General features: G+C 47.5%; 1 protein-coding gene and 1 long non-coding RNA gene across 6 annotated transcripts in view; one reads left to right on the top strand and one right to left on the bottom strand.

Moving 5' to 3' along the window:
* FOXN3 (forkhead box N3) overlaps nt 1–23058 on the bottom strand; it is a 397011-nt gene that overhangs the window by 70329 nt on the left and 303624 nt on the right. The gene's annotated exons all lie outside the window — the stretch shown is intronic.
* Nucleotides 3872–12198, top strand: LOC132000107 (uncharacterized). Its single transcript, XR_009399175.1, has 3 exons — nt 3872–4066; nt 11458–11557; nt 11964–12198. It is a non-coding gene; the product is annotated as an uncharacterized LOC132000107 (long non-coding RNA).

The raw sequence follows: 23058 nt of genomic DNA, 5'->3' as shown, positions 1-23058 counted from the left end.
ATCCGCCAACACCTTCCATGATGAAGGCCAGGCTGGCTGAGACTGAATTCAAGCTCTGGCATTACTAGCGGCGTGACCTTGGGCAAGTCAATAGACCTCTGAGTGGATCATTTATAATAGCACCTACCTTACTGGGTGTGTTTGGGACTACAGGTGAAGGCTCAAACTAAACTTGGCATACAGCAAGCACTCCATGAAGTGTTAGTCTCAAGTTCTTATTATTTTTAAGACCACTTTTTAATTTGTTTTTAAGACCACTTTTTAATTTGTTAGTAGATGTATTATTTCCTTCTGTCTCCCTTGCAAGGCTCCACATGGTAAAGGATTTGTATCTGTTTTTTTATTGAGAAATCCCAAGCACCATAACCTGTTCTAGGCACATGGTTGACCCCCCCCAAAATATTTCTCTAAGGAACAGATGAACTTAAGTTCTTAGATCGCAGAGGCCATGCCTTTCCCTATGTTAAACTGTACATATATCCTGACAACATTCTGCCTTGTCTCAATGTAGAAGAAAGTTTTTTACTTTTTGTTGGAAATAATGGCTTCCATTTATAAAGTACTTTCACATCTATTTTCTCACTTTAGCATCCCAACAACCTTGTAATAAATCCACCCAGTGTCTACCAGAGTAGCACATACCCAGCAGCTCTGCAAAGTAACAGGACTTGAGGTCGATGATAATGATGGTGACGTCCCACACCATCTCACCTGTGCAAGGTCATTTATTACTTGATGAAGAGAAGCAAGACTGCCTAATATTTTTGCATTGATTTACCTTGGGTGGTTATGCTGTTGCTGTTATTCTACAGGAAAAAAAAAAAGTTACTTATTTCTTATTTTTGGTCTCCCAAATGACTGTTTTAAAATATTTTTTTTTTAGGGGTGCCTGGGTGGCTCAGTGGTTGAGCCACTGCCTTCAGCTCGGGTCATGATCCCAGGGTCCTGGGATCGAGCCCCGCATTGGGCTCTCTGCTCAGCGGGGAGCCTGCTTCCCCCCCCTCTCTCTCTGCTTGCCTCTCTGCCTACTTACGATCTCTGTCTGTCAAATAAATAAATAAAATCTTAAAAAAATGTATATATATATATATATATATATATATATATATATTTAATTTCCAGTGTAGAAAACTTATTAAAAATTTTGATAAAAAACAAGATTATAAAGAAGAAAAATCAAAATTATCCACAATCCATCTGGTCCTGGTACTTGGCTTTTTAGGAAGCACGGACAGCACAGTATTACTGTTTTGCAGAAATTAGTGTTAGTTAGCAGGATTTCTTGGGTGTACTGGCCACACTGAATTCTGGGAGTCAAGAGCAGCCCACAGTCCAGGAGTCTCTGGGGGGCTCAGTCAGTTAAGCGTCTGCCTTTGGCTCAGGTCATGACCTCAGGGTCCCAGGATGGAGCCCTGCAGCAGGATCTGTGCTCGGCGGGGAGTCTGCTTCTCCTTCTCCAGCTGTGTGTGTGCCCAAACAATCAAATAAAATCTTAAAAAAAAAAAAAAAAAAAAAAAGGAGCATCCCAGGCCTGAGGAGAGGAGGGCACTGGTGGGGGCTAAGGAGCCAGGAGCTGCTGAGGGAGGGCAGCTGAGGATGAAGACGAGTGCATGTGGGACCAGGTTCAGGTCGATCAGAAAGGGACAAAGCAGGGATCCCTCCATCCCTGAGGACTGACTAGCAGCTCTTCATAAGGTCCCAGCCACATGGCTGGGGACACCAGAGCCCCAGGATCCTCACATCCGGGGACAGAGGCAGTCCAGGAACAGAACAGCTGCCCCACGGGATATTACTTTTCCGCGCTGGGTCACGGGGTGGACACGCCCCTGACGCAATCCTTCCAGGTCAGGCTGGAGGGCAGTTGGCGGGATGGCAGAAACCAAGTCTAGGTCTGCTCAGGTCGACTGGCTGGAGGGCAGGCCACGTACGGCTCCTGAGTTTACCTTCGAAAGAGCTGGGCTCGGGCCCAGACGGGATCAGGGCCTGCAGCTGCTCAAGGGTAAAGTGCGGACCCAACCCTCAAGAATCCTACCTGCCCTTAGCTGGTCCTGTTTCCTAACTGTACCTGCACCAGGTCGGGCATTAAGCCACGGGAGCCACCTCAGGGCAGCTCTGAGGGTCACGATGAGGTTGGACTTTTTCACACCGAGGCCTGTTGGAGGTTTCTGACTGGCTAGAGACCTGGGCCAAAACCAGAAGGTTCCCAGAAGCCGGAATCTGAAGGTCAGTTCTTTCAAAGGGCTTATCTGCGGGATGGCACAAGTGCCTGAAACCATCTACTCTTCAAACTCAAGCTGGTCACCTATGCACACCTCATCCCGCATACCATGTTCCGGACAACCAAGAGACCCCACATGCTTTCATCAAGAAAATGACTGCCTCGGCCATTCCAGGGGACTACGAACTGTTGCGATCTTCTAGCCTCATTCCAATCGATATAAACCAGGACAAGAAAAAACATTATATAACCAAGAAGCATTATATAACAGAGGTCCTGATGCCACTTTAACCGTATCCATGCCAGCACCGACTGGAAGAGCACGTCCTTTCAGAAGTAATCCGAGCCGCCGAGAGTTGTGCAAACCGTTTTTCAATATTGGTTTAAACTAATCCCACCTACTCACCATTGACAAAAGTCTCTGCTCTTCTAACCTTGTTCTCCTACAGCCCTGCGTGAAGCAATCCCACTGCAGGACGATGGTTTGTTAAAGTGACAGCGCACTGGCTGCACAAGGGACAGGAGGAAAGAGACCAGTGTCAATGTCTCTGAGAAGCTGGTCTCCGACGCCTGGCACGACCACGGTCATTTCGTAAGGGCTACAAATGCCACTTGTGCCATTTCAAAATGGCAGGACACCGATCACTCGTGACGGGATGCATTTTGCACGGAGAGACTGCTGAAAGCCCCACAGCATTGCTTTGTTGGAGGAAGCCAAGAAACAATAATAGTAACAGCAAAAAAACACCACAAAGCCCTGCGCCCCCCATTCCTTTCATTGTGTGCTGCCAAGCAAAATGATCTCTCTTCTTGTCTCCTTTCTGTCTTACTGATAGAAATTACATTCCAGGGCACCCAACACAAAGGATGCTCGCGCAGCAATGTGCCTCGTGTATGACATTCCTCCGAACCTTCAGGAGAGAGATTGATTTAAAGCCACGAAGATGCCGGGTAGGCACTGCCTCGGCCGTAATGAATCTACCCGGCATTCCATGCTTGTGATTTAAAGCAACTCCAGAAAGCTGCAGTCTATGGAGACATTAGTGGCTCTACTTCCCCCTGCAGAAGGACAGGAAAGTCACAGCGAGGCTAAAAGTGCTATCTGGCAGTGTCTGAGGTCCTGTAATAGCTGCTGATTTAATAAATTCAATACTCTGCAACACCCGGGGTGTGTGTGTGGGGTCAACCAAAGAGGCTGGGAGCCAGACACAGTCCCCCATTCACCTGAGGGTGCGGAGTGGATTTCCCTTTCCATGATACACCATGAAACTAAATATCCGTGGGACTTTCTAAAAAGTCACATAAACTTATTCTTTCAAATCCCCTTCCTGAAGGTCAACACGTTCCCCTGTTTTTCTTTTTCTTTTTTCCTCTCTCTCAGTAAATACAGAATAGTCTGAAGACCGAAGTTAAAATTCTGTGCCCCAAAGAAAATTTTCCGAAGCCAGCACCACAGGCTGTAGAGTCCCTCTAAATCTTAAACGGGCTGTGAGGTTTAAGACGCAAACTCCAGTCCTGACTTGGCTTCTAGCAGAGTGACCTTGGATGGTTCACAGGATGCTTCCCAGGACAGCTCATCACCTGTCACGAGGAGCTGGAATAAATGAACCCTGAAGTCCCTTGTCTGTACAGCCTGTGATTCCAGGCCAGCTCCAGTTCTCTGGGAGGAGCCACATCACCGTCAGCCGGGCCTGGAGAGTCCGGGAGGAATGGAGTCAGAACTGCTTGCCCTCCTCCCCCAACAGATCCCAGAGACCTGAGACTACCAGCTGGACAACCAAGGTGCCCCTCTGATCACCAGATTACCCCGCAAAGACCACCTATTAGCCACTGATGTGACTTCAACAGGTATGACTGAACTTCCCCGACACACCATGGTCACCTAGTAGAACCCCAGCCCAATTAGCGTGGTACAGGGCTTGAGTACAAACGGTTAGTTCCTGGGGCTGCCAGAACAAGGAAGCTCGAACCAGGGGGCAGCAGGGACTGCTATCTTAGGGTTCTGGAGGCTAGAGGTCTAAAAGCCAGGTGTTGGCAGGAACATATTCTTCCCTCTGAAACCTGTACTTGGGATCCTTCCTCACCTCCTCCGGTGGCAGTCATCAATCCCGGGCCACTCTCGGCTTGCAGCTGCTCTGCTCCCATCGTCCCATGGAGCTCTTCCCATGTGTGTCTGTGTCCCAATGTCCCACTCCTAATAAGGACACCAGTCCACTGGATCAGGGCCCACGGATGGCCGCATCTTGGTTGTCAGATGCAAACTGATTATGACCGCAAAGACCCTATTTCTAAACTTAGGTCCCATTCCCCAGTACTAGGAGTGGGGAGGAGTGGGCTGGGAGAGGACTTCAGCATATCTTTTTTTCAGAGGGGGCACCATTCAACCCACAGTACCGGCTGATCACGTATTGCAAATTAACCAAAGAGCACAAATGTGTAAGGGCATGACCGAAGTCCACTTTAGGTACAGCGGAAGGAAAAATATAAGCAGACAGGCATTATAGTTCTAGTGGTCACACGGGGAAAAGATACCGCTTTTCAATGTCTGGACAGGGGAGAGCAGGTGAGGAAAGCAGCGTTCTCGGCCCAGTGGTGCCCTACACGCCACGCTCCCAGAACAGGCCCACGTTTCCCCTCTGGGCCCACAGAGCACCCCCTGCCAGCAGCGCCACGACTATCCTCACTGCTGAAATCCTCCGAACTATTTTTTTTTTAAGGTTTATTTATTTATTTGTCAGAGAGAGAGAGAGAGAGAACACAAAAGCAGGCAGAGGCAAAGAGGGAAGCAGGCTCCCCGCTGAGCAAGGAGCCCAATGTGGGACTCGATCCCAGGGGATCATGACCTGAGCTGAAGGCAGTGGCTTAACTGATAGAGCCACCCAGGCATCCAATCCTCTGAACTCTTTTTTTTTTTTTTTTTAAAGGTTTATTTATTTATTTATTTGAAAGACAGAGATCACAAGTAGGCAGAGAGGCAGGCAGAGAGAGGAAGGGAAGCAGGCTCCCCGCCGAGCAGAGAGCCCAATGCGGGGCTGGATCCCAGGACCCTGAGATCATGACCTGAGCCAAAAGCAGAGGCTCTAACCCACTGAGCCACCCAGGCGCCCCCAATCCTCTGAACTCTTAAAGCTCAAGCTCCAGTTTCACCAGGGAGAAGCCAAGTCACGTGCCTCCAGCCTGTAACGCTGTTTTGTCTGTTTCTTGGTGACACCTGGACTATGGTCCTTTCTATCCTCTCTGCCTACCACTCCTGGAGAGCAGGGGTTACTTCTTACTCAATCACTGTACCCACAGCAGGTACTTGCAAATATTTGCTAAAGTAAACCAGCAAGAAGATAAGAGGAGACTGGAAATAACTATCTCCTGTTTTGAAAACTTCACCATGGAGAAGAGACCTTTGGAACAAAGGGGCCCTTAGAACCTGTGGCCTATTGATTCCCTCATTGAATTTCTGTAATCTCTACTCTTGGGCCCTATTTCTTGGAAATCATAAGAAAGGCCAAAAGATAGCTAATCACTCCAAGTAAAGAACAGGAGTACACCCGCGTGAGGGGCCTGGGCTGACACCACCGGCATCCGCCGCTCATGGGCCCCATCAGCCGCCATAACCTTGGCGCTTTCCATCAAGGGCTGACCCTCCCCAGCACTCGAGCGTCTGGAACTGCAGCATGTTCGGCTGGAAGGGGTCTTAGAGATCACGGAAGGCAGAAAAATACCTCCCTCCCCAAAGATGTTGACATCCCAGTCTCTAGAATGTGTGAAGATGTTAGGTTATAGGGCATGGGAGAACCCAGGTCCCAGATGGAGGTGGAGAACTTCTGGATTATCTGGGTGGGCCCAGTGTAGTCACAAAGGTCCTTATAAGTGAAAAGAGTGATTTCCGTGATCTATTCTTTTGCCTTTGAAGTTGGAAGAAAGGGCTCTGAACCAAGGCATGTGGGTGGCCTCTAGAAGCTGGAAAAGGTAAGGAAATGGATTCTCCCCGGAGCCTCCACAAGGCATACCCTAAAATCCCTTGATTTTAGCCCCATTAGGCCCATTTTGGACTTCTGACCCTCACAGCTACAAGGTAATAAATCTGCATTGTTTTAGGCCACTAAGTTTGCAAAACTTCATTGTACTAGCCATGGGAAACCCCTACAGGGATCAGCTACTCCTTCAGCTGGGGGGCAGCTAAAGCTGCCCCGGCCCCCCTACCTGAAGCTCCGGTGGGCCACGAAGTCATTTGTCTAAGGGTACACAGCTGAAGAGCAACAGAATTAACCCATGGCTGGGGACATGGCTGTGGGGTGAGCAGGCTTTGCCCTACAACACATCCCCTTCTTGGGTGTAGACACGAGGCCCCTGGCTCTCGGTGGAGGAGGAACACACATCCCCAGCGGCTCATCTGTGAACTGTCCTTACTTCAAGGCTGGCCCCAGTCACAGGCCGACTGGACTTGTGGGCTGGAAGGAGCCTTTGACAGTATAGGGGCTGACTCCTTTCCAAGTAAGGGTTCTGGTGCCTTGGAGAGGGGCAGCGTCTTTCCAAGGGGTCAGACGAGGTAATAGAAAGCTTAAGAAGCAGTGGCTCCTCGGAATCTGCCCTCAGTTTGCACGTGCTGGTTAGAAGCTGAGCCATCAGTGCCCCTACCCCCTAAGACTGGCCCTGCGGACACCTGCAGCCACCGGTCTTCTGGTCTGCTGGGCTTACCAGGCAGGCCTGAGTTCCAAGCCTTTGCAAAGTTCTGCTTTCTGAAAAGTTACACCTTTTGCCTGCCAGACACCGCGCCCTGGCTCCTGGAGCTGGCCTAGGGCTATTCTCGCCAGGGAGACCGCAGCATTCATCAGCTCTCTTGGTGCCGACAGAAATTCTCCCTGACACTGAGAACCTCTCTGTCTAGCAGTTATCATTATCTGTCTACAGCAGAAGACAGACTGCCCCTGGCCGAAGTTTCAGACCTCTTCTGACACAAAACCCTGAAAGGCACCAGAGAGCCCGCAGCCGTGCCCAGAGCACCTTTCTGTAAATACCCAGTTTTACCAAGAGCTTTCAGGTGACACAAGTGAAATTAATGCTGTCCGCGCAGCAGGAGACAGAAGTTCCACCCAAAGGTCTGTGCAGGGTATGCTCATGGATCTGATGTCTACCGGTCCCTAAGGCTCTGATGAACTTAGCAGAGTCTCTCCTCTGCTGGGAAGTTCAGGAAGTGACGGTGAGGAGGTGATGTGGTTGTGCCTTTCTGCGCAGCCCAATTCTCTTTACTCCGCTTCTTTTAGAATCGGGCAAGTCAAACCATGGTCGCTTGGTAGCATTTTTTTTTAAATTCATCAGGATCTGATCTCAGGATTTTCTATTTCGCTGGGAGCAAATTATGCATCTGCTTAAGCAGTATACCTAAAACCCACCCACCCGAAGGGAGTTCTATTTCTGGAAAAATGGTTACATGTACTTTTGCCTATTCTTCCCGCCGATGCGAGGAAAAACACTTAACATTAAATACAGGGCAAACACAAGAGGATTCTGAAAGGTGGAGAGAAGAAAACTGACTCACTAAGGGCAGTACAGAAAAGGCAAACTATAGATCAATATCCCTTTATGAATACAGGCATAAAAATCCTTAATAAAATATTAGCAAATATAATACAGGAATATATAAATGGAATTATATACCATGAGTAACTGGGGTTTATTTCAGGGATGCAAGGCTGGTTCAATATTTGAAAATCAGCGTAATCCACCATTATCAACAGGCTACGGAAGATCGTATCAACTGATGCAGAAAAAGCATACGAAAAAGCCAACATCTAATCTTAATGATTAAAAATGCTCCCCGAACTAGGAAAAGAATTACTTAACTTATCAAAGAGCATCAACAAAAAACCCTACAGCGAACATTATGCTTAATGGAGAAAAGACTGAATGCTTTCTCCCTAGGACTGGGAACAATTAAGGATGTCTCCTCTCAACACTATTTAACAGTGCTGGAAATCCTAGCTGGTGCGATAAGGCAAGAAAATGAAATTAAAGACAAACAGATCAAAGGGAAGAACTAAAGCTCGCTCTATTTGCAGACTGTCTACATAGAAACCCCCAAGAAAACTACCCAAAAAACTCCAAACCCTCCTAGAATTAATAAGTGCATTCAGCAAGGGCTCAGGGTACAAGGTAATACAAAATCTACTTTATTATTATATGCTAACAATGAACGAGTAAATAAAAAAAATTTTTAAATGCCATTTACAATTGCTCAAGAAAAATGCATACACATATAGGACTTGTAAGCGGAAAACAACAACATCCCAAAGAAAGAAATCAAAGGAGATCTAAGTAATAAATGGAGAGGCTTATCATATTCACAGATTAGAAGACTAAAAAAAGATATCATCATTTGTCCCCAGATTAATGCACAAGTTAAATGCAATTTCTATCAAAATCCCAGCAAGACTTTTTAGTGGCTACAAATGAGAGTATACATACGCGGCACTACAGTTTTGCAAGATGTTACCACTGGGAGAAACTGAGTAAAGGTACAACAGGATCCCTGTATTATTTCTTACAGCTGCATGTTAATCTACAATTATCTCGAAAGGTTAATTAAAAAACAAAAAGTGCTCTTTGTGGCATCATTCTCAGCAATCAGACTGTTGACATTCCAGAAAATGTTGACATCACTCCAAGCGACACACAATTATTTTGAAGGCCCCCAGAGGAACCCTGCTGAGAAGTCATACCAGTATAGAACTCAGTCTCCTTGCAAAGAAAAAGAAGAGGCTCCCATTGACAAGTGGGGAAATGGAAAGAAACTGGCTACCGTGCGTATTATCTGTGTTGTGTACAGACCACGATCAAGAGCGTTACACTGTGCCTCTGTTACAAGATGACGTCTCAATATGCTCCCTTCCCCAGCAAAGTCATTACTCAGGAGAATGGGTCTCTTGTTGAAATCCAAAATTGCTTGGGCGAAAAATACATGCCTAGGGTTTGGATGAGGCCAGGTGCTGCTTGTTCAATATCTCAAGCCTGGAAAGAGGAGTCAATTCTTGAAGGAAATGACACTGAACTTGCATGAAATTTGCCTGCTTGGATTCAGCAAGCCATACCAGTTAAAACAAGGTTTTCAGAAAATTTGGGAATGGTATCTAAGTCTCAGAAAGATGAACAGTTTAGCCGGCTAATGAGTAAGACCCCAGTTGTATCGCCGAAGAGTAAGATACCAGAGGATTCTTCAGGCCTCTTTGTGATATTTTAAAGATGTGATAAGGAGCGCCTGGGTGGCCCAGTCAGTTAAGCATCCGATTCTTGAATTCGGCTCAGGCTGTGATCTCAGGGTCCTGAGATGGAGGTCCACGCCGGGCTCTGCACTGAGCATGGAGCCTGCTTAAGGTTCTTTTTCTCCTCCCTCTGCCTCTTCCCACCCCTCACCCTTTAAAAAAAAAGAAAAGAAGAAAAGAAAAAAGAAAAAAAAAACAGTAAAAGCCCTGTATTGATTCGGGAATACTCCCCCCCAAAACAAATAAAACCCCAATCCTGACCCCTCCCTCCAAGCAGTGTTTTCTTCTCCTATTGGGCAGAACTGCCAAAGCACTAGAAAGGGTTAGTAAAGCAGGATCTTGATGACTCGATTCCTTTACCCTGCTTTGTAACTCTTTGTAGCACTTGTAACTGTCTGACATTACTTTACATCACATCCGGCTGTCTATTTGTCTGTCCTGTCAGTCCGCCTTGCTTCTTCCACCGACATGGAAGTTCCACACAAGCAGGGCTTCCATCTTGGTCTCACCCTAACACATTAGAAGCTCTAGAAAGAAATGCCGAATTAATATGGGGGAACTCAATCATGTGCCTTCCCCCAAATCCTTTCCCCTCTAAGGAGGTGCCCTTCAGCAGTATCCAACAGTAGGGATTCTGACTCCAGTGTTGATGAACCTCTAGTCTTCAGCTCTGTTCTACAGACCCTTTACAACCAAGCCCCATCCTTCCACCTTCCTAGCACCAGAGAACTCAACCTTGGCAATCATTCCCAGGGGTCACTTTCAAGGTAGGGGGCCGGAACCTCCCTTTGAGGAATGTGGCTTCAGGCAGTATCAACAGTCACTCTGTTTACCTGGTCCTTACAGCGAGACCATGTCCCTTAATCCCAGCCCTGTTTCTTGATTGGATCAATTTGATATATCTCTAATTTAATTTGCACGCAGACCCTGGGGATGTCTGGAACTAATCTGATAATCTTTAAATTATTATGTTTTCCAAGTATGTCTCAGCTGCCAATATCATATAGGGGGGACTTTAATGTGAAATAATAACTTTGATTGCCAGTGGCTTCTAACTTCTTACCATAGTCCTCATTATTACAGTGCTGGGAAAGGTCAAGTGTTCAGCAGCCTGGGGGACACACACTCATCGTCACCAGCCCTACAGTGGCTTTAGTGGTCAGCTGGGCAGCTCCCTCAGTTACACGAAGAACCGCAGCCCATTTTATTTTTGTTTGTTTAATTCAGAGATACAGCCCCATGACCTCACGCACAGTGGATGTTCCAGTAAGTGGCTGTGGAGGGAGTGAATAAACCAAAATTTTGGGTCTTTTAGGTTAGATTACAGAGGGATGTCTGAGCTTAAAATCTGATAATGGAGATCAGGACCACAGCATTCACTCAACTGTCTTCAGAGTGTGCAGGAAATATATCAATTTCTTAAATGGTTTGGAGGGGCAGTTATAAATTAAAACTCTTGCTATTGGAAGAATTCTAGCTTACTACCCTTGCTGCCACGGGAATGGCAAAAAGACAACATAATTACAGACTGTCCGTAATTAATATACACTCAGCTATAGCAAACACGAAAATTTAAAATGAACAATTATATACTAAAAAAGAGACTATGAGTGATCAGCTGGGGGAAGAGGCAGAAATCTATGAATGAGATGGTGTTAAACCATCAGACGTAACTCCCAGCTGGTTTCCCCTTCCCCGAGAGTGTTTCCAGCCAGGCCCTGTGAATGTTTCCTGTCAAGCCAGCGGAACCAGAAAGTTCAATTGGTATCTCCAAGCAGGCAAGCTTCCTAGTTGTAAATAACCAGCAGCTTTGTGGGAATCACTCAGGAGGCTCCCATCTCTTCTCTGGGATTATTTCAGTCCATCCATCTTCCTTTGTCCCTCAGACTTCTTGGGGGTAGAGGAAGGATGGGGAGGAGAGTTTTTTACAACTTTCTCACTTAGAATTCAAGAAGAATACTTTCAAGTCACACTCCTCTTTTCCAGGCCAGAAAACCGGGTGGCCATTTTGTACCATGCTTACAACACAGGCATGAGACCCGAGGGGACAATGCTGGAGTCATATGTGAAATGGACACAGGTACAAGTAAGTGCTTACTGCAAAGATGAGGATGGTTTGCAGATCACACTGCGTCCTGGTTCATGAAGTCCAAGTCCAATGGCAACATGGCCGCCTCGTGCCCCCCGTTGTCATTCATTTGATTTATGGTCACGGCAACAGTGATGATCATGACAATGATATAACTAGAAACTGTCAATTACTGAAAACCCATCATGTCCTAAGCACTTTATGTATGTTATTTCTGTTGCTCGATAGCCTTCAACATTGGTATTATTATTCCCATTTTACAGAGGAGGAAACTGAGGTCCAGAGAGGTTCACGTGGCTCATAAATTTTGGAGACAAGACAATCTGAACCCATGTCTAGAGGACCAGCTGACCTCCAAAATAATCCTGTCCATGAAACTATGTTCTCTCTTCTGTTCATCTAGGAACATCTGGTCAAGCCGGATTCTGCGTGGTGCAGACATGATGCTTTCCTAAGTCAAGGCCAAGTCTGAGGCTTCTTATGGAACTGGGTGTGAGCCCACCTCAGCAACACTGGGAAGGAAAGAGGGACCAGGGAAACCATGCTGGCCCCCAGAGTGGGTGCCAAGCCTTTTCCTGGGTACCCTGGATTCTTGATAAACATCCATCTCTCTCCAAACTAAACTAGTCCTATTCACAGAATTGACTGGCTGGCCCCTGGATCATTATCTGTTTGGAAAAATGGGGTGAAATAAGAAAAAAACCCAACAGGAAAACAAATGAGCTGAGGGCACAAGCAGGAGATATACACAAAAAGAAATGCAAGTGGCTTTCGACCTCACCCAATAGAGGAAATGAGTAACAACAAAAAAGTCACTCTGCAACACTGTAGAATGTATACTTCCAAGGGTGCATCCAGACAGTAAAATACTCTGGAGCCCATAAAAAGGACAGCTTGTCCTTTTTACAGAATAACAGTGATGGCACACCCCCATCTATAGAGGTGTGCGCACACACGCGGGTGTGTAAAGGCACCGGTCATCAAACGCTTAAGACCCCACTCCTGTTGGGTACCTTTGAGGTCGGGGTGCTGGGGAGCTGTATTTCTTCAACAGGAGAATTATTTACTTACTTTTCATTATATAGTAGTCCCTCCCTCTGATTTATCTATGGTTTCAGTTCCTCATGAGTCAGCTGTGGTCCCAGAGCAGGTGATCTCTCTGACATTCAACCCGGAGGTCAAGAGAAGCCTAATGCTGCGTGAGTTCCTCTCATCACGTAAGCATTTTACCCTCACACCTCACTTTCACAAGGATGAGCGCAGTAAGATATTTCAAGAAAGGGAGACCACAGTCACGTAACTTTTGTGACAGCATAGTGTTATAATTGTCCCACTTTATTATTGTTGTGGTTAATCTTACTGTGCCTAATCTGTAAATTAGGCTTTATCATGGGGATGTATGCAGAAGAAAAAACAGTGTCTACAGGGTGTGGCATCATCTGTAGTTTCAGGCATCTTAGAACAGACCCTTAACAGATAAGAGGGGACTACTGTAGATCTTTATGTACTTGATGATTTTTAAAAAAAAAACAACATACTGAAAAGAAAAGGAAAAAGGAGCCTGAGTGGTGTCGTGGGCAGGCCCTTGCTTGGGCCCCTGCAGGTGGTCGGAGGTAGAGCTGGGCCTGGCTCCCTGGATCCTGACTCTCAGCCCTGACCTCTTTCCGCTGAGCAGCGTCTTATGGACCACGGACCGTTGGACTTTCTGCGCCTCACTCAGGATTTGCCACCAACGATCACTCTCAGAGGAACTGCACCCATCTCCCTGGCTCCGTGATTTTGTTACTTAGCACTACCTCGGACGGAACCCCAGTGTTCCGATTAGCGTCATCCCCCTATCCTGGACACTGTCATCTTTGGAGTGACAAGGAGGGGAAGACATGTGGCTAGGCCACACAGAACTTTCCCTGTGACCATCTGCCTGTGGTAAAACCATCACATAACTCTTCGGTGCCTTATGGCTTGACGTCCAACCCAAACGTTTAGATGGATTCTAGGTTTCTGTGGAGAAAGTTCTCATCAAGATGAAGACCTCATCATGTGCACAAATATCACTATGTGGGTTATTCCCAGGACATGTTCCACCCGGGGCCAACATCTCCCTAGCCAGCTCCCTGTTCGCTACCTCCCACTCTCCCAAGAAGCAGCCACTGTGAGCTCACAGAAATGCAAGCCCAGCCCACCACAGTGGCTGGAGCAGCCTTGGGCTCTGCATTCTGGAATCAGATGGAACAAGCAACACGGCTTCCTGCTTTCCCGCTGTAGGATGTCAGGTGATACACTCTGCCTTCCAACCTTGGCTTCCTTATCTGTAAAGTGGAAACATCAGTACCGAAGGAAAGAACCAGAAAGTCTGCTGGTTCTGTGGATACAGCAACTGGAGTTAATCATTCATACCATGGACTCCTCTTTCATTCAGCTAAGCAACAGGCCGCTGACTGTAAGTCACTTTCTTTAGAATGCCATGCTCTTGCCCTCAGAGTGGACACCGGGAGACAGGACAGAGCAAGAAGCAGAGAGAAGGCCCAGGTGCTGCCCATGCTCTTGGGCAGCCTTCTGCCTCCCAGTCCTGCTGACTCCCGCCAACATGCCCAGCCCCGGGGGTCCTTGGAGACCCTCAGTTCTACCTCTAGGAGGTTTCTCCTTATCGCGATTTTTTCTTAAACTCGTAGCTTACTGTTAGCTGCAACCAAAAGAAGCCTAAAATATTCCTAATCCCAACTTCCTAAATTCCAATCAGCACTGGTGGATGGCCTGCAGGTGGCACTTTCCATTCTGAGACAAAGACCTATTTAAAAAATGCCAAATTTGTGGCATCACCTTTATTTTGCCTGATTGCATTACTCAAACAGAAAGAGCTATGAATAATAATAATAATAATAAAGACACCATTACAGTAAAATATTTGACACTCACAAGATTAAAAGCTGAATACAACAATCTTCTTGTAATCATCTCGGGACGTGCAGCACTTAATCAACAATTACACCAGGGACATGCCCACGAACGGGTGCTTAAGGACCAGGAAAAAGCAAAGGAGAAAGTCCGGAAATCAATGCCAGGGGAGAGTACTTGCATGGGTTCTACATCTTCCCATCAATGCTAAGCATAAAAAAGAACAAAAAACAATCCAAGAATGCATACCCTGCACCAAAACACTCTAGCAAAGGAGCTATTTTAAAAAACCATCTCAAGTCTTTACACAACGGTGGCCCAGTCCATTAATCAGGGTGCTTGTGTAAAGGTGGAATTTACATTTTCTGTAACTGAAGGGTTTCTCTAACCAGTCTCGCCCCCTTGGTGGGAGAAGGAAGCAAAGGGGCCCCCGCGGAAAAGGACCCGTTGGGGCCACAGGGCCGGGTGAGGTCAGCTCCGGGGAGGAGACAAATCCTCCCTCTTGCCACGTTAGGGGCTGACGTCCCGAGGAGGCTGCTAAGTGACCGTGAGGGGGTGTGTATGCACTTTCTTATCTAGAACTTTCAAGAAAAAAAGCAAAGCAGAGATGCCAGGTCAAAATATGTCATGCCCAAGAGGAAGCATCTGAGTAGCCCTGCGAGAGGAGTGGCCATTGACAATGCCCGTGATCTCCCGAAGGTCTAAGTCAGATTTCTACAATGCGGGTTTTCTTCTGAATGTTCTTTTTAAAGCGCTGATTCTTCATTCAGGACACATACAATGCAGGCAGCACAAATACCCACACTGTATTATAAATAGCCTCCTTTAAGGAGGGCTGGGAGTACAGCAACATTTTTTAACCCAGATACACTTCTGACAACCTGTGTATGCTCTTCCGCAACCTCTCCGCGCCAGCCCTGTCGTGGTATGAGGACACCTCCTCGATGGCTGCAGCCGGAGACGATGGGGCCATGTGAGGACTTCATGAACACACAGTAATGCTGCCCTTTTCTTTTCCAAGGGAAGGTTTATTTTCCTTCTTTGCCAGGTAAATACAGCAAATCTGATATCACGAAATACAACTGAACGAGCAAATGATCAATGTCAACCACAATAACAGTGCTTCAAAAAATTACCTCAACAGCCCTATTTTTGCCATTTTCCGTGACCCGTGGAGGTGAGGGAGCGTCACAAATGGGCACCTGGTAACTGGGAGGGAAGGTTCTAAACACAGCCCAGCCCGTGTGGCCTGCGCCAGCGGCGTCACATGAGCACCCTCTCCGGGACGCACCAGTTCACATAAGGGCTCCCGAAGCTCCAGCTCGCAGGAGAATGAAAACAATAAAAAGCTATATTTGGTCCTGGCTGCACAAGAAAATCTCTGCACTGATGCTAACAGAGATGCTCAGAAGAAAGAGTTACAACTACTCCTCCTCCCAAACCCAACTCGGAGTCAACTAGTAGAGACATGCAGTTAATCTTAACGCGAGGTACCCAGAAATGCTTTTTATACAGAATCGAAGCAACAATCAGCCTGAGAAACCAAGCAAGATGAAATCGAGCCTCTGCAAAAGACGAGATGTTTTCTTAGACATAAAAATATATTACACTGGGACGCCTGGGTGGCTCAGTTGGTTGGACAACTGCCTTCGGCTCAGGTCATGATCCTGGAATCCCAGGATCGAGTCCCACATCGGGCTCCCAGCTCCACGGGGAGTCTGTTTCTCTCTCTGACCTTCTCCTCGCTCATGCTCTCTCTCACTGTCTCTCTCTCAAATAAATAAATAAATAATCTTAAAAATATATATATATATATATACATATATATATATTGCACTACTAGTGTCCTTTCTGGACCTTAAACTTGACATTACGATACAAATGCAACCCAAGGTGAGTTCCCTAGGTAATCCAGGAGTCCTCAGATTACTTCCCCTTTTCTAATCCATACCTAGAGATGTCATCTACAGGTAGGCAGAGAGACAACACAGGAATCTGCCTATGGCCAAGTATGTTCGGAGGTCACCTGCCAACTGTCACGCAAACCTTATGAAGTGTGAAGGGTATGAAAAGGCAAAGCTATTAGACTCTTGTTTTAGGTCCGCTGTCTGATTTCCCACAGGCTCTGGGCATGTGCTAATATGTAAGCTGACATACACAGACAAAAGGAGATTTGCCCTTCAGGATAAGACATGTATAAGAATTTTACTTCAAAGCAGACTGTAAAGAAAACCCACTTACCTCGTCTTCTTATGGCAGCAAGAATGAAGACTCCCCAGCCTCCGCTTTCTTCTTACGATCAGAGAGCGGGGAAGCACACAGGGAGCAGAGATCAGGGTATATGATATCTCTGTTATCCTTCATACATATACAAAAATGTACCCGAATGGTTTCTGGAGAAGGCTGTCAGCATAGATGGTCAAAGGTTGGAGGCAGAGAGGCGCGGGGCCGAATCATCTACGTCTGACTTCCTGACTTCATTTGGTACCTTGTGTGTTCATTTCCTTCATCTCCTATAAACCAAGCACCTACTACTGCACATGCCATGGACTGTTCTAAATGCTGGGCTTATAGCAAAGAATGGGAAAGCGAAAGGCCCTGCCTTTCACTGCTGACACTCCCGGGGTGTGATAAAAAGACAGGAAATAACAAAAACGTATAGTATCAAGTAGTGGACATGCTATGGGATCCACAGCGGGCATCGCTGAAATGGTTCTTACAGAAGAGCAAACAGAAGCTTCATGTTACAAGCTAGCTTCAGGAGCAGAGCAAAGATGGATCACCTAAGTTTTGGGCCTTCTCTGTTTTCATGCAGTAAAGGAATACTAAAAAACACTAATAAAGGCAAAGAAAAGAAAATCAAGTGTAATGAACACATCCAATTTTCCAGAAGCATCTGCAGAAGACCCATCGGTGGGCACCGAGCAGAGCTCCTCCTGCTTTCCATCCTTATGAAGCCAGGTTAACCCTCCTGACCAAGAGCTGACCATCCTCTCTCACCCCCAAACTTGAAATATACAGAAAGTGTGTCTGGGCACAAAAATACCCAAGGGCAAGAAATGTTTTCTTTGTTTGACAGCAAAAAACATTCACTCTTGGTTTCTCATTTCAAAATTTCTTGGCCTTTTAGTCCTTCAAAAAGGCACTGGAAGGAATAGATGGAAAGAAACAGGTATTTGATTTCTCCTGTCTCTTTCTCTTTAACTGGACTTTTTTTTTTAAGATTTTATTTATTTATTTGATGGAGAGATCACAAGTAGGCAGAAAGGCAGGCAGAGAGAGAGAGAGGGGAAGCAGGCTCTCTGCTGAGCAGAGAGCCTGATATGGGGCTCGATCCCAGGACCCTGAGATCATGACCTGAGCTGAAGGTAGAGGCTTAACCCACTGAGCCACCCAGGCGCCCCTAACTGGACATTTCTTGCTATATGCCCTGCCTCACCTGTGCAATAAAGGAGAAGGCTAGACCATTCACCAGGGCCCTCCGTTGGAAAAACGGTTCAGTGTGAAAGACGACATTTCCAGATAAAAGAGACATTAAAAGCATGCTTCAAAATTCCCATCTCTCTTTATTTCTCCAAAACACTGGAGCTTTTCCCTGTGCATGCTCTTGTCAAATAACAAACTCCTGAGGACACCAGCAGGGAAAGGTGGGTCCCACAAGACACACGGCAAACAGGAGGGGCCCAGAACCCCACCTGCCTGACCCCACACACCCCTCTGGCTGGAAGCCCACAAGATGCTCCCGGAGCGCCATGCGAGGCTCCTGGAAAACGTACTGCTTTCACCTGTTGAGGAATAGACTGAAGTATGAAATCTACTCCACCCCTAGGAATAAAATTAAAACTTCCTTAACTATAGAAATCACTTTGATTTGAAATCAAATGAAAAGGCAAAAACTTCAATTAAGTAAATCTCAAGAGCCAATGATCCAGGAAACGGGTGAATTTTTTTAAAAAGCCATTCTAATGGTTTAACAGCTTATTCAAGTGGTCTACTTTAAAATGCCAGGAATTCAACCTCTTGATTTAAGAGCTCTGGAATTCAAGTGCTTCAAATTGAGAAAATAATACACAAGTAAATGGTCATAATTTCTTCTTTGTGCATCCTGGCATCATAGGCTCCTGCTCTGAGGCTCCTGGGCACAGTTACCTTCCGGGAGTGGCTGGGACCGCTCTCACGGGAAAGCGGGAGCGAGTACAAACACCGCCGTACTTGAATCCTGAACATCATTCCTCAGTGGGAATTACAAAGCTCTTGCCTTAAAATTACAAACAAGGGATAAAATAAATATTTCAGGGGCTCATTCCAACGAGCCTCTCGAGAGCCTGGACTCCACAGATAGGGCTGTACTCTCAAAAGCCTGCCAACAATGGAGAGGAATGTTCTAAACATTCCTATGGACCCACATGGTCTGTTTAATAGGACACCTGGAGCCGCCAAGGCCCCGTGGCTGTCCTAGCTCTTCTCCGCCCTCCTCTGCCAAGCCCCTTTCCGCTTTCATCTTGTTCGCCTCCCATCGCCGCCACCGAGCTCCTCAGCTGAGTGGCTCCTGGAAGCGTGGCTGCCAGGTAAGGGCAATTTATTTACAAGCATCACAGCCTTGGCAATGCTGGGAGGATGACTCAACAAGGCAGGCAGACGCTGCCACCCTCCCAATTCCCCTGCACGGTGGAACTATCCAAACAGATGTTGAAACAATAATGTCCCAGTGTTTCATGCAGATACAGTCGTCTGCGAGGGGGATAATTGCTACACCATTCATCGGAAAGCATTCACAGCCAGTACCTACTATCCACCAGGGACGGTGGCTGCCCCGCTCGTCAGATGTCTGGGAGAGACAGACACAAACGCAGTGATGGAAGGGACGCTCCTCGCGACCCTGTGGCATCCGGGACCGCCAGGCGAACTTGGATAAAATCCCCTGGCCCTGGAGAAGGAGCAAACTCAGAAGGCAGCGAACAAGAGCCCACGGGCTAAATTTGTTTCCGTTGGGGAGGCCTATAAGCCAACAACGGTTTGTGTTACTTTTTTTTTTTAATTACTGGAAAAAAAAATTTAATATCTTGTGACCCATGCGTATTACATGAAATTCAAATTTTAGTGTCCATAAACAAAAAAGCTCTCACTCGAGTTGCCAAGTGACAGTGATGGAACAATTCTGAGAGCAGCCACAAAAACTTCTCTCAGTCATCCCAGAAAACAGCCCTTTGGGTACCTCCCAGACCAACTGCTGCATTTCCCAGAGGAGGACTGAACCCTACGATACCACGAGACTCGGCCGGGGCCACACGGAATGGCACGGTCGAGAAGAAAAGTCCCCAGACCCATACAGCTCCATCCCACTGACCAGGACAAAAAGCAAAGATCTTTACTGAGGAGTATTTGAAGGGAAAAAGGATTAGGATTTGCCAGTGCTAGAAAGATGCTTCACCAAAACAGCCTCACCAGAGAACTCGGATGCTTCCTCCTCATCCGGCTTCCAGTCCCTTTCCCACCACACCACGCACTTCCCAGAGGCCTCCTAGAGCCCCGCGGCCCCCGGGGGGAGCCCACACCATGGAGTGCATCCCTGGCTACCAGCTCTCACTCACAAAACTGTCCCTCCACCCGTGATCCTCTCTCAAGTCTGATCCCAGGTTCCTCACTCAAGTGCCTCTGGCCTCCAAGCCTTCCAAGACCTATGAGAGAACAGGACACCTGAAAACTGAAATTCGTGCCAAAAGCACATCGAAATTTGGCATAAAGCCTCGCTTAAATGTTTATGATAACGTTAACTAGTCAAGAGCAAGTCAACTCGACTCTTACATATAATGATATTGCAAGTGGGAGGTGGCTGTACTTTGGTTAGTTTATTATGATATGGGGAATGGCGCCTCCAAATACTGAGTGCTTGGAGCTGACAAGAACTAACTTTCTTTTTAAGATTTTATTTATTTGAGAGAGAGCACAAGCAGTATGAAGGGCATTGGGAGAAGCAGACTCCCTGCTGACCAGGGAGCTCGGTGTGCTGCTCGATCCCTGGACTCCAGGATCGCGACCTGAGCCGAAGGCAGACACTTAACCAACTGAGCTACCCAGGTGCCCCTCAACTGCCAAGTCTTCTATGAAGTATTTCTTCAAGATTATTTATTTGAAAGAGAGAGAGAGAGAGAGCGAAAGAGTTGGGGGAGGCGCAGAGGGAGAAGCAGATCCCCACCAACTGGGAAGCCAGATTCGGAGCTTGACCCCAGAGCAGAAGTCAGACACTTAACCGACTGAACCACACAGGTGTGCCAGTATTTCTTCATATTTAAGTTATTTGTACTCTACTAGAACATGCTGCTTTAGATCAATAAAATCATCTCTATACACAAATAATGTACCTACACAATACCAATGATATATGATGAAAAATGCAAAGCAGTCCTCATACACGTCCCTGACCTCGAAGCATTAAGCAACAATAGGACAAAGGTCATAACTCTGAAGTTAAATGATCCAAAGATGCAAAGTAGATCTGCGAGAGACTAGCTAAAAATTCAGACAGTAAGGCTTGGCTGAAACAGTCGGGCAAAGTTTTTTGGAAGAATTGCGTCTCGAAAAACAACCATTTATTGAGAGTCTACTGGGTGTCATTTAACACACTTAGTCATTTAAATGATCACCTTTAATCCTTGTAACAACCTACAACGTAGTGATTTTTATCCAGGTTTAACAGAGGAGAAAACAGGTTAAGTAACCTGACAAAGGTTACTCAGCTAATAACTAGGCGACCCACAAGCCACAGGCAGGCCACTGAATTTAGGATTACATTTACTATGTGAGCTTCTCCAAGTGGGCATATGCTGCCCCACCCACGGTGTGTGAGGGTCAGGCTGCCAGGCCTGTCAGACGTTTGATCTGAGTCTCAATTTTACAAGAACATGCAGGGATAGTTAAAAGAGAAAACAGATGAACAGATACACAGATACGGTATGAAATCGGAATCTAAAACTAACAGAGGGTTTCCACTAAGAGCATGGGAAACACAGCAACGAAGGCACTGCCGCAAAGTATGGGCAAGTTTAGGGCTGTGGAAACTGCCCCATCTACCTGGAGAGGGCAGTCACCTTGCAGGGACGGGCGACAAGGTCAGACAGAGCTTGGGAGGGGTTGTCAAAGGCACTGAGTGTCTGTTGTTTTGTCTCCGTGCTGATCCTGGAGGACTGGACCAGGGAGGAGAGCACCGCCTTACGCTGCTCAGCCTGTGGCTACCACGGTTCAGCTATAAATGGCTCCCCTGCTGCCCCAGGTTGTCAGGGCTCATCAAGGCATCATGTGAGACTGTCTGGGCCTGGGGGGACCAAAAATGGAGCAAGCGTGCGTTTGGAGGCGTCCTCTTGCCTTATTCACGGAAGGGTTCACGGGCATTGTGGATAAGGGCCTCCAGCAGGAACCTGGCATTCGCTTTAGGGCACGAAGTTTCTGGAAGAGTGAACCCAAGGGGATCCCCAAGGAGAGCTGCTCAGGGCCGGTGTGTCTCTACGCTGCTTCAAGGCAGAGATTCACTTCAAGTTTTCATCACTCGATGAGGCCTGGTCTCCCCTGTTTGCCCTGAAATGCGGCCCACGCGGGAGATCAAATGGCTCCCTCCCACGAAACAGACTGGGTGGCAGGAATCTCAGGGGAGGGCTCAGAAGAGACCAGATCTTGTTTCATTCCCGGAGTCATTTCCTCAGGTAAAAGCCTGGCCAGTGGGAGCTAATTCCTTTTGGGCCGGAGCACCAAGAAACATATGTCAAGTTACCTCAAGAGAACCAGGACGCAACACTGCTTCGCAAAGAAAGGAACGTACAGACACGTTCATCTGGGCTCCTTCGGTCTCTGGACTCCTCCCACTTTCCCTCCCTCTGGGCCCCTCTCACTGGCCAGCATTATCCAGTCTCTGGAGCCCCCGAGTTTCCTTCTTGAAACTTCCCAGGATTTCCTGATTCTGCTGCCATCATCCAGAACCCCAGCTGCGTCCCTCAGGAAATCCCTCCACCTCTCCACGTCCTCGTCTGTACACAGTACTTCTCCGGGGGGCGGGGGGGGGGGGGGGGGGGGGGGTGCGAGAAGCCACAGCGAGCGGCCACACGGAGCACGGGGCGGTATCAGCACTCGGTGACGGGATGCAGGGGTGAGAAGCTGTCAGCGGAGGAGCAGTGGGAACTGGCACCGGGCCAGCAGAGAGGGCGGCTGTGCAGGCCCAGCCCACTGCTGCCCCCAGCAAGGCAGTCCCAACACTGCCCCATCTCCCAATTACCATGAGAAGCCAGAAATCTAGATATTACATGAAATTTCCTGATTTTTGAGCACTGGCAATGAATTCAAATGTTCAAAATCACTCTGTCCGGGGAATAAATCGGTGTGCCAGATTCGCCTCCCCTGCCCCACCCCGGGGAGGGGGTCACCAGCCACCATTAGCTCAGCGGAGTGGGGTCATTATAAAACTTTCCTCCACGAGGCCTTCCCTGATGGCCCCAGAAGAGCGGCGCGTCCTTCTCCTCTCCTCAGGCCCAGAGCCCTCAAGGCCACCTTCTCAGACCACCCCCTCCCTGTTCAGCCCAACACGGACCTTCTGCTGGTCCACTCCCCCCAACAAT

This window comes from Mustela nigripes, chromosome 13 (genome assembly GCF_022355385.1).
Source record: "Mustela nigripes isolate SB6536 chromosome 13, MUSNIG.SB6536, whole genome shotgun sequence".
Taxonomy (NCBI): domain Eukaryota; kingdom Metazoa; phylum Chordata; class Mammalia; order Carnivora; family Mustelidae; genus Mustela; species Mustela nigripes.
Note: the sequence above shows the minus strand (reverse complement) of the source record. Positions and strands in the feature narration are given on the sequence as shown.